Here is a 13,357-nt window from a genome sequence, read left to right on the forward strand (position 1 = left end):
ACGGGTTGTTTTTTTTTACAAAGTCAGACACTGTGCAGAATATTATTATCTGCTGAACACTCAGATTTCCAAGCTGCTGCCTGAGTTTGAGAATGAGCTCTGGCTCCGACAATGACTCGTAGTGATACAGAGGCAGGACCCAACGATGAGGGAACACGTTGCCAGGTTGAGACAAGCTGGACAATGCTAACCATGGTACAGACACTGTTGCCTTTGTCACTTACAAAACAATACCACGGTCAGGAGAGCCGACAGAGACAGGAAATTACAGGAAAAGTAACTGTGCATCTGTGTGGAATCGTTCCACTGCTCCAACAATAACAAATGTGTTTTTATGGCGACAATGAAAAGACTGGACTGACAGGATATAATAACAAGCTGTCACCTTTTCAACTCTTTATAGAGGTTGCCTTGCAGCTGCCACACACATGCAGTGGCAGCTGTACAGTGTGATAAACACCACAGCCAAGATAAATAGTGTGAAAATAGTATAATAAATAGTTAATAGTTCTTTGATAATAAAATAGGTCCCAGTTGTCCATAGTCCAATTTTGCTTCCCATTTCAGGAAAGTGGAGGCGTATACGAAATGGTTTGATTGACACCTCCCTCTTTTATTGCTACCTCTGCCAAGGACTTTTTCATCCGAGTTATATTGACTGTTAGCAAGATAACGCAAAAAACACCACACCTGCTCTCATGATACTTTGTGGAGGGGTGGGGCAGGATCTTACATACAGGACATTACATTTTAGAGAGGATCCAAATAAACTGAAAGATCCGGGAATTTGTTTTTCTCTTAAAATGGCGAGATAGGGCCCCTTCTTAGTTCCCTTTGCCAGTAATTGCCAGTAAATATAGCTCAGTCCATCTTATCTCTGACTTAAGGTTTTATCAGCTCAGTTAATTAAACAGACAAATTAATCAAATCAAAATTAGCAAGTTATTAGTTAACAAGTGCAGAGCCTTTAACTCCAGGTAATGAATAATCACTGTATTATTATACTATTATACTAAAATTCTAAATATACAGGGATATTAACTTCAGGTTACACCGGTCATATTAGGACAGCTGGGAGATATAACATGATCATATGTTGGTTAGTTTAACAGTTGGGAACTTTATTACACACATTGTGAGAAATCACCACATTCTCTAACATGAACAACAATACAGAGAAATTAATGAGAAACATCCAGTATGATAACTCCTACTGTAGAAAAAACTACTGTATGACTAGAGAAGTTTGTGAACATCAAATCATTTGACAATGAGATGGAAATGTTTACATTTCATCAGTCCAACAATATAATAACTGCTGTTCATGTGCAAAATGTATGTTTTTATGGGATTATCAGCGTTTCTGTCACAGCAGCAGCATTTGTTCAACAGTGGTGGTCTCTCGAACTACGATCAGTTCTATTTTAGACACGATGAAGAAATAACCCGATTGATCCCAGATTCCCTAAACACTTGTGCCCTGATAAATTGCAACTGCAGTGTCCTGACATCAATACAGCTGCAGTAAATGGGGTTTGGGCTCCATCTGACCACAGGCATGCATAGGGGACCTGTTTCTAATGGAAAGCCACTAATGAGTTTTCTTTCGCCAAATGGATTATATAGAACTGTAACAACATCCCAGTAACTAGTCTCCTTCAAAAGTAATGAAGCATTTTTTTTAAATCTCTATATATATGTATGTATATGTATGGGCAAGGTATTTGAAGTACAGTTACTGCACTTAAGGACTGGATTCAAGTCCCTCATGCTCCTGAAACTTGGCACATATTCACCTTTATATACATGGATTGTATCTCGGTGTAACACAGCGCACACACACACACACACACACACACACACAGGTGTCACACAGTTAGACACTGAAACTGTGCACTGAAACTTTCCTGTTTAACTTATGCATGACTCTAAATCCCAGTAGGATCCTTCCCGTCTGTTTGCCCCAGGATGCCACATGACTCACCTGTCAGATACAGTTAGAACTGGTGAGTCCACTCAGTCAGATACCCTTACATATGCACACCTGCACCCCCCCCCACACACACACACACACACACACACACACACACACAAACACACACAAACACTACACTTGGACATTAATTCAAGTGTGGCTCCTGCTCCTTAAAAGTTTGTTGTATAGTGAAAATGATGGAATCAGGATCAGCTCATGAATCTGAAAGTCCCGGCATCTTGGCTCCTCACCCGAGGTCTGTCAGTTCAAATCCCACCATGCGGACCGACCTTTAAATGGGGAGGAGACAAGGGATTGGGCGTCAGCACGACGGAGTGTTCTTGTTAGGATCCATCCGTGTCAACCTTAGACTGGGAACCTGAATATCTGAACACACATTGTGTACTAACAATCAACAAAAAGGTGACTCCAATCCTTCACGTATTCTATAAGTATGTTTTATTAATTAGGAAAATAATATTACACTGACTGTCATTAAAACAGAATATAAATTCTTGTGCTCAGGGAGAATACAGTGTCGTTTCACTGAGCCTGTAAATCTCATCAAACGACAGCTTTTCTCTGTGACTGTAAACACTGTCATTCGTTTACTATGCTAATAAGTGTTGAGCATCTTTATGCTAATCTGCACTCGAAATAGCAGTGTGATATAGAAACTGATTGATGTATGTAGATGTACAAAGACACTTATTGTTCCTTGTCTCTTCCATTTTATATCAGCATAAGTCATAAATACACCATCAGACTGGATTATATTGTTTGTCATTGCAGTCTAAAGGAACTTATACAATGATTCACTGCTGCCAATATCATTATCACTCTAACATTATCCTCTAACTTCCTCTTAACTTGGAGGGGTATTCAAAATAATAATTTTAGGATTAACTCCCATCCTTCCTCATTACCACATAGTTTTTTCACTGATGAGGAGTTCGACAGAAACTGGTCTGGCATAATTTATAAAAGTTTGTTTCGTTTTATGACTTATCGTTTCAACATTCAGCCCACTGGAGGAGTTTCTATTTTTACCTTAGTTGCCTATAATCTCTCACAAAACATCTGTGTTTACAGGTTAAGATGATATTACCACATTGAGTGGAGAAAAATGTGTTTGTTACAATCATAGACTGGATATAAAGATGTAAGACTGTAAGACCGGTCATCAATCTCAGGATATGGACGTATCCTGTCCAGGATATGGACAGGATATGGACGAAACTAAAAAGTCAAAGACATCGCAGACACCGCTCCGTTCCCCGATCGTTACCGCACAGACTCTGGCTCCAAAGTTACAAGATGGCAATGTTTCTATCCGGGATACTTTAACTTCATTTCTGGACAGTGGAAATAAGTGGAGACATGTCATCCATCTTTATATACAGTATATGTTTATAATAGATACTGTAGATTTTAATACTATAGGATCACAGCACCGGGTCAACAGGCTTTCTTACATTTACCTTTCATCCAATTGTATTGTTGCATTAACAGACTGAACAAATATTCATGTCAGCAAAATGAGTTTAGTCAAATTAAAAAGCTTTACCTTCCTGTTTTCATTAACAGACCCAGCTCATAACCTGTGTGAGCTTAAAATAGCAAAACATTCAATGGCATCGCTTCATTTTCCCCAAATTGCTTCTCTGTGAGATAAAAAAAATAGGCTTTGATGAGTTTGGCACATTTGTGGAATTCAGGCTAAACCACAACACAGCCACACTTTACTGCTGGAGCCACATAATAGAATATTCAGTGCAGGCTGTTGAAGAGCAGCTGACGTGTGTGTGTGTGTGTGTGTGTGTGTGTGTGTGTGTGTGTGTGTGTGTGTGTGTGTGTGTGTGTGTGTGTGTGTGTGTGTGTGTGTGTGTGTGTGTGTGTGTGTGTGTGTGTGTGAAATAGCCTTTATTTGAATTAAAGACCAGTTAAAATATTCTCACTTTCAATGTCTAAGGCTCAAGTTGCTTCTTTGAAAGATAGAGGTCCAAGAGCATGCACACACACACACACACACACACACACACACACACACACACACACACACACACACACACACACACACACACACACACATGTACGCTTCACTACCCCCCGGCCTGCAGCGTGTAACCTCCTGTCATGGTCAGTTTATCTCTGAAGCGTAACCATGGATCCAATTTAAAGACAGTGTCACGTGACTTTCATCACTAATAGTGATACACAAGCGCTTTCTGCGATGAGCAGTGCTTTGCCAGCTCCTCTGTGAAACCTCATCCAGGCGAAAATTACAGACCCGTCTCGTCGTTACTGGCCTGGAAAACTTTTCTCAGCTTTCTCTACTCATCAGATTCACTGCAGTGTCAGTGCTGATACACAGCAGGAGAGCAGGAGTGTTTAAAGGGATTTTGAGGGATCCAGGTAAAAGAAACCTGGGGGGGGGCGAAAGCAAACCAAACCCCCACCACCCACAGTCCAAGAAACACATGATGCATGATAGACGTATTGGCTTCAACCAAAGCAGTGGAATTGCAAAGCTTTTGGCAGAAAGCTCGTGGCATGGGACCTTGTTAGGGGATTTCTTACAATGATATTGTTGCGGTCTCCTGTACATCGTTGCTCATAGTTTTTAAGGGGGTTTTCACAAAAACTAATTTTGTGTGGTGTTCTCAGGGCCCAAGAGAATTGCCTGCACTGCCTACCCTGCTGCAATGTCCCTGCAAGAAAGACGAGGCTGCAAGAAACTGGAAACACATGGAAATAAAACAAGTCACAATGATATATAATCTGTATGTGTGTGTGTGTGTGTGTTTCCTTTTTGGATTTTAACATGGACGCTGATCATCTCAAGATCATCGTATCCAACAATTAAACTTATTTTCTATGTTTAGACAAATGTTTGAAATTAGAAAACAGGTAGTTTTGATTAAGCTGAACTTTCTCAATCTCTATTCCCATAATTGATTTAACCACAGATAGAAAAGAACTTTCCTCTTGAATGTGAGTTTTTTTTTAAGTTGACTACACCTGATAAAACTTAATATTTATGCTTGAAGGATGTTGATATTTGTGATTATATTGAACTCTTCCTGTATTTGGGGAGCAAGAATAAATAGGTGACCCCAACCCAGGTGGTGGTGATCAATACTTCCCCACAGCCATTGAGTGAGTTATTGGGGAATGTCTGCTTTCAAGTGAAGGAAAGGTTTGGTCACAGTAAAATACAAAGGCTCTAGAAATTTCCACTACAACATTTGTATACCAATATTCGATATCTGAGGTTAAATAGGTTTAAAAGAAGATTATGGTGGTGGATTGAGGGGACGGACCCTGGCTGCCAGGTGTGTGAATACGTGGCAGTTTGAAACTTGGCTGTGTGTGTGGGACTTGGGCGTTAAGTTCAAGGGGAGTTGCTGCAGGTGGAGAGACGAATGAAGACAGGTGTTATATGCACATTTAAAGGTGTCGGCCGGAGTTTGATGAACAGCATGAAAACCAAGAGGGATTGTCACAGCAGAGCACCGACCCTCACCCACACACTGTTTCTCTGCCCTGTTCTATAAACAGGAGGCAACAACAACAGTTTAACTGATGTATGGACTGTGCCTCTGCTTTTACATTTACTCTGTCAAGCTCTATGAGGGATTTTCTTTCAGCCTTGTTTCCAATATTTAAAGTAGCATTATTCTCTATTTATCTCATTGCAGATTCAATATTGTCGTCGCTTCACTTTTTAATAACTATATTCGATTTTTATCATTCTCCATTTTACTGTAATGTTGTCTTATTTTATTTTCGTCTGATTTACTTTTATTTCATGACGTAATTTATTCTTACTTTAATCTTGTTTTTTGTTTTTTTCTTCATCTTATTGTGTTTTATTCCTATCTCTTAGTAATTCTTTATCTTACACATTTTTTACTTTGTATACCGTTTTGATATGTATATAAATGTATATATTCATATACCTTAGCCATTTATCTTTGCTTTTTATCTTGAAGCACATTAAATCAATGATAATACACACACACACAGACACACACACACACACATACAGTATATATATATTCATAAAAACAGATTTTCTTAACTCAAACTGAAGCTGCATTCAATCTTATAGCACCTGGAAATGTCCACTCATAATTTAAGTGTGTAATGCATAAACAGCCATATTAATTCATTTCTGCTATAGAGAGTTATCAATCGAAACCCGGACTATAAAGGCCCAGAAAAATAAATATTAATAGTATTCCAACCCTCTATGATCCTTTCTGTTCTCTGTGTCAAACACACAAGCTAAATAAATGATCAGCATCACATGTATGTGCTGTATACTCTGTGCTGTATGAACCATGCACACATTGTGCTTGTGTAAATTATTATCTACCACACATCGACAGTCATTACATTTCTGAATATTTCTAATATAAGCGTGTCTTTCATGACAGTGTGAAGTCTGATTAAATTGCCAGGCCATTGCATCACACCTCAAACTGATTCTGCCCAAAGATACTTCACAAGGGCTTTATCCTCCGGTCAGCGGAGCTATTTTTAAAATGTCTATGTTCAGATAAAGACAGTGTGCAATGTTGGGGCCATCATTACCGATCTCATTTGTGTTAAAGGTACTTGGTTTTCCACACAGCCCAGTAAAAAATGTATCCAGAGTCCACACTGTCTCATAGAGACAGATAGGGGCTTTGAATTTTCTGAATGTGAATAACTGATTACCGTATATTCTGTAATTCCCTTGTAATAAGCTGTTGGCTCAGCAGGCAGCTAACAGCAGGGGTGGGAGAATAAATCATGATGCCACCCGGGTGTATTCCCTCTGATTTATGATCAGCAGAAAGACAGAGAGAAAGCATGAGAAAGATAAAATGCATTGGTAAGTGATAGACTGACAGATGCCTTCAAGGATTAGCAAACAGCATTTTTCTTAAGGGAGCACTACGCTTCGGAGACTCGGCATGAAAGTAAGTGAAAGATTGAAATTTTTAATAAAAAGAAATAATTAAAACCCCCAGGGCTGCACAATTTGCCAGTTTATATTCACAATGATGATTTTTACACACCTACAGTTTGTCTCCAAGTTGCCATAAAACCTTGAAACTTGTGATTTACCCTTCACACAAAACATATCTTCTATACTTAAATAGTTCAACATTTTTTTAATTCTTGCCGAGAGTTAGATTTGTAGAATTGTAAGTGTGTTAAAGTTACTAGCAGCGATCAATTAGCTTAGCATATAGCTTAAACAAGGAGAAGCCATATACTGTTTATAAAGATGCAGGATGCGTCCCTACTTCCCCTCACCATCCTGAAATGAAGCCAAAATATCCAGGATATGAAAGCTACCATGTTGCACATGTGAGATGGCAGATAGATGTTCTCGACCAATCGCGAGTCAGTCTGAGCTGTCAGTCATGACATTTCACCCCATCTTTATAAAATCAAATAACTAATTAAAACCAAAATTGTCATAAAAATGAAGACTTAAACATACATCATCATACATCTACCTAAAAACATCTTTATTTGATGGGGTTTTTTTTACTTTTAGTTTGTCCTATCCGCTAACATGGAGGAGGTTGGGTTTATCGCCTGCAACCAGCCACCAGGGGGCGATCCAGGTGATTTGGCTTTACTTTTGGGGAGCAGTCATGTCATCCATCTTTATATACAGTAAATGGGAGAAACAACTCACTCAGCTTCATGCCTATGTAAAAAAAAAAAAACTGCACGTAAAGCTAAATGAATTCATATTTTATATCAAATGTGATTAATCTGTACAAATCATATTCTTGCTTGTGCTCATCACTGCACAATATCTTGGTGTCTAATAATAAAAGCTTTGACTGGTTTTGATATTGAGTTCAGGGAGGAGCTAAATGTTGCACCAGGAGCAATAATCTGTGCAAACGTGAGAAATAGAAAGTTACAGTTAGATCAGAGTCGAGAAAGTGTGCAACTGCTTCAACAGCCAAGATTATGAACACTTTGTTTTTAATGTATTCCATCACCTGCTGCAAGATTTCACTTACCGACTTCATGCAAATTACAAATCAGGAGTTGGTGTTCAGGCTCAGTGAGCATCTGTTTCAGCAAACAGTCTGTTCTTAGCTCTTCCAAATATTGTTTGTGACTGGAGTTAAGAGTTATTACGTTTACCTACATTTCCATTTAAAGCATTTTCCTTTCCCATACTGTCGAGAAATATTTGTGGTGATTACTGTGGATACAAGTTTCTATTTTCCACCCGAACAAGCACTACAGCTAAAATTTGTAAATGAGTATGCAGAACTATGTTTTTTAAGAAATGTAATTCGCAGATGTTATTAACAGAGGGAGAGCCAGACTCCACAAAATTAGGTTGGTGCTGGTCCCAGTTTGGCGAAGTCCAAACCCTGATCTGGCACGAGTCCATGTCATTTTTTAAATAAGTGACAGTTTAGTGTGCATGAGAAGACGTAGCAGTCCATCCACCAGTGTGAGAGAGCCAAGGTGGAGATTGTGGTTTCACCAATGCCTGGCTTTAGTTAATTTCTGGTTCCTCAGGGGGGAAATGTCTCCATCTGAATGTCAACCTCCATCAGAATATGATCAATCTTGGGATTTGCAAGGACTCAAAATATTATTTCTAAGCCTCTGTGACGGCAACAGCCTGTTACCTTATTATGTTTTGGGGTTGTCCGTTCGTCCGTCTGTCCCCATCCTGTGAAGGACGCCTTAAGAGTGCTATTTTAAATTTAAAACACATGTTCAGATGGACTCAAGGACAACCTAATTAGATTTTGATTGTCAAAGGTCAAAGGTCAAGACTGTTGCCTTGTGAACGGAACATTTCAGGGACACCTTCAGAGAATTACGTCAAATTTGCTAGGAAGGTTAAATTGGAATCAAAGACGAACTGATCAGATTTTGGTGGTCAAAGGTCAAGGTGACCTTGCAAATTATTTTAAGCATTGTGAACGCAATATCTTAAAAACGCCCAGAGAGAATCCTTTCAAATTTGGCACAAATGTTCCCTTAGACTAACGGATTAACTGATTCGAGATTTGTGTGGTCAAAGGTCAAGGTGACTTCAGAAATCATGTTTTTGGCATCATGAACATGTCATCTCAACTCTGTCTTCAGAGAATTTCTTTAAATTTTGAATAGTTGTCAGTGGACAAAGGTCATCGTGACTTCATATGAGTCTGGATAAAACGTTACAGACTGATGACTGATACAACCGCAGGGCAATAATTCTAGAGTTGTCAACAACATTTAATGACTGCAAGTAAACCCTTCATTCCTTAACATGTTTTTTTATCGAAACCTTTGAACAAAAGATTGGATTGAGATTCAAAATACTGTTTCTATAAGTGCCATTACTGTGAATTTTCAGTCCCTCACATCACAGCTGACATTTGCCAAACACACAGAGAAAATGAGAAAAGGTCACAGCTTTCATCAGGAAGCTTGTTTCTTTCATCTGTTGCCCTCTTTAACTCTTATTGCCTTTGTTCTCTCGTCTTCCCTCTCCTTCACCACACATCCTCACCGGCACCGGTTTTTTTCTCATCCTCTGTGTTTGTTATTACTTCTTCTCCACATCATGACCCCTCTACCTGCACACTGAGACTCACTGGAGCAGACTTCACGTGTCACATCACATCAGTGAATCAGCTCAGTCATGCCCATAGACTGGTCATGCCTCACGTCACGGATAAACTCGATTCTTAATGTTTGAGCATGAGCAGGGCTGTCTTAAAATTCAGACCTCGTGCCAGGAGATTCACAGCACAATGACAGAATTTGTTACATTTTGTCATCAAACTGTAAATGACTCTATAAAGTCAACAAATATTGACAAGTAAAATACACATGTTGAAACATTTCAGTCTGAAGCAAAGCATTTGATCAAACCCTTCATAGATCCTCAGCTGAAAAGCATAGACGAAAAAAAGATTTGATCTCCCTGATGAACAAATGATCTTATGAAGGTCTAAAGAGAATCCTTTCAAATTTGGCACAAATGTCATGGATAAACTGATTTGGGTGGTCAAAGGTCAAAGGTCCAGGTCACAGTGGCCTCACAAAATATGCTTTTGGCCTCTTGAACATCTCAAGACTGCTTTTAGATAATTTCTTCAATTTCAGTTGTTACCTGGACTGAAAAGATTAAATGATAAGATTTCAGATGTAATTTTAGATATACACAGATACCAATTTATAGTCATTCCTCAGTTTATGTCGCTCTCTTTACCTCCCATCACTTCTATCACCCCGCACACATTTATCACCCTTTGTTCCCACCCTCTTCCTCCGTTTCTCGGTGCATCCAGTTATCAGTGTGAGTGGTAGTGGGAGGCATAGTCCTCCGCCACAGGCAGGTATGCGATCTTTCGCTCCGTGAGCCTGATCACTAATTCAATGAGATCAAAAGGTTATCCGCTCAGGGCCCATTTATAACGATGACACCCTCTGCTTGTCGGCAGCAGTGTGTCAGGACAGCAGGCAGAGCTAGGATTTGATTCTTTGCATTGTTGAGCAGCTTCGACCTTTCACCCTCCCCGCAAGTCACTTATTATTCATTTCAGGTAAGTTAGTTTGTTCCCACCAATGATTCAACAACAATTTACACCACCTCCTCCTGGCGAAACTGAATTTTTCTTCACTATGATGTTGTCAAGTGTTGGATCTATTCCTTTGTGGAAATGTACCAACCTCCACCTCTTTTTTGATCAAAGATTCCTGCAAGTTTCTCTTCCCCTATTCCCTGCCCTTTTGTCTTCAATTTCCTGTCTGTTGAGCGCCGCTGTCCCCTCAGGACAGAGCTGGAGCACGAGTGTGACAGAGCGGTTACTTTTGGGCTCAGAGCGATAAAGTCAGTTAGGATGTTTCCTCCAGAGACGGGGGGAATGTGGTGGAGATAGGTTTTTCGCCGCTTGCAGGCAGGAGCGATCAGACTTCCCATCCAGTTTGCTCTGCTTCGCCAATGGAAGATGACGGAGACTGGGAGCTGCGGCTGCACGAGGGCGGTGAAAGCTGCTGCCTCCTTCGGTTACAGGAAGATGTGTCAGACCTTGATGTCCCAGCTGAGACGACACAGGAGGAAGAGAAAAAATCCTCCTGATTCATGTCCCGGTGTCATCACAAGAAAGTGACAGAGCCCCAGAGGTGGAGCCGACAACTCCGATGCAGATATTAATAATGACATTAGACATCAAAGATGCTGTATTTTGTTTTAAAACACACAATGAATAAATCCCTGTTGTTGTTTTTTTCTTTTGCATGGTCGGTAAAAAAAACAAAGCAATTCAAAACACCTGACTCGGCAGCCGCTACCCAGTCCACCTATTACCACCTACTGCTCGACGACTGACAAGATGTAACAGACTAAACTGAGTCTAAAGTGAGTGAAATTACCCCTGAAGTTTCTCAATTTTAAAGCTGATGATCTTCCCCTGCTCTGTAAACACATTATCCACTTATGTCTATAAAAGCATTCGTCCTCGGCCAGAGGTGAGATTAACTACAAATAGGAAGAGGAGAGGAAGATGCTGCAGAATCTACTCGTCACCACATCAATCATTTCAAGTCTCCCATGGCTCGGGCGCTGGAGGAAAAGCGAGAAAACGATAAACTCATGTTTACTAATAAATGGAGGATTGTAACTCCAAGTATCTGCTTTTGCTCATTAAAGTTCAAAATAATTGTTCCTCCAGATTCCAAATTTTCTTATACTCTGTCCACAGTAATAGTTTCCTCTGCGTTTGGGCCTCTCGTCCTCATGCAAACGGCGTTTTTAAGCCAGAAAACTGATTTTTCCTTCCTTTCCCTCAAAAGTGCAGATTTTATCGCCACCTACTGGCCCGGCATGCTTATCTGAGCATTTGTTGACGTTTTGTGGTTTATTTTGTAAAACGAAGTTCATGTGGATGGAGATTTTTTTGATATCTATTCAAAACAAATATTTGTAGTAATGTAAAGAAGGCCTTGGTCTCCTGTGTCATCGCTGTCTTAACCTCCGCCCTCTGTCCATGCTGCATATAACGCTTAGTTTTGATTGGTCTGTTTATCAGTTGGAACATCACCTCTATCTCTCTCACCCCATTTAGACATGGAACTTACATCCGTCCTGAGATCAGATCACATGTGAACAGCTCTAAGTTCGTCTGTTACTTTCACTTTATTGTGAAACTGTAGCGGGTCAGAGGATGTCCACTGAGTAGGAGACCCAGAGACATTTCACACAGCGAAAAGAATGATGCGTCCCAGACAAGCACAAAATGAGGGATCGTCTCTCAGAAGGTGTCCAAATTATATATATAGTAGTATTGTAATGAGAATAAAACATCAAACCAGGGTGAATTTATTCTTAGTGTGAGCAGAGAGATGTGTGGGAAGTGATATATAGAGAATCAGGAGTAACACAGTCTTGCCACTGAAGGCTCTGAACCGGAAGATGAAATTGTAGCCAGTATGTTTAAATCCTGGGAAGCTTCAGGTGTGAAGAACAAATAAAGACACCAGTGTCTTTCTGTCCCCTGCACCAGTCACACAACAGAAAACACACGGTGCCTGTTCCGACAGCTGCTCATTTGGCGAGAGCTCGAGTGCGAACAATACAAGATCTGAAGGGAAGACGCCACAGTCACGGGTGTGAATTATGCACAGTGTGCTTCACATGATTAACATCATGCTCCTCCACATCTCTACAATTTACCGCACGACTTCTCTGAGATGCTCGACTTGGCCACTTGAATGTCTTTGAAAAATCAGAGAACTCCTGGATTCAGTGCGCTTCAAACAAATCAGGTCATGGCACTTGTCATCAGACCGTGTCTAAAGCACAAGTGTTTATACTTGAATACCTCATATCCTGAACGGCCACAGTCAGAGGCACGTCTCCGTACCCTTCAGTAAACAGCACAGCTCTTTTAATCTGGAACAAGGGAAGATTTATTTCATGTTATTTTACAAACAAACCAAGAGGAGAAATCATGAAGTCATACCACGACAGTCACTGAAGTTCGTTTTGGCGACTTTCGTATTGTGCGTCATTAGCGCTGCAGTGAAGAAAATGGATTCCGGTGACAGCAGCAAATAACGCTTCACCTCCGTCAGACAGATATTTATTTGTCTTCTTTGTTTACTGCCTCTTTAGTCCGCACCAGTTTTCACATCAGTATAAACGAATGAAATCAAACAAGTGGAAAATGTAGCTGTGAGAGCCCCTGGAGAGAAAAACTTTTCCAAAAACTTACAAAAAATGTTTTTTGATTTGTTTTTAGGAATACGAAAGTACTTGGTTATGTTATTTTTTTTATTACAGAGAACAAATATCAAACAGGAAGTAAACTGTGGTCTGTAGGATTTAAGTCTTTAGACCCCCGATGA

This window comes from Hippoglossus hippoglossus, chromosome 22 (assembly GCF_009819705.1).
Source record: "Hippoglossus hippoglossus isolate fHipHip1 chromosome 22, fHipHip1.pri, whole genome shotgun sequence".
NCBI lineage: Eukaryota > Metazoa > Chordata > Actinopteri > Pleuronectiformes > Pleuronectidae > Hippoglossus > Hippoglossus hippoglossus.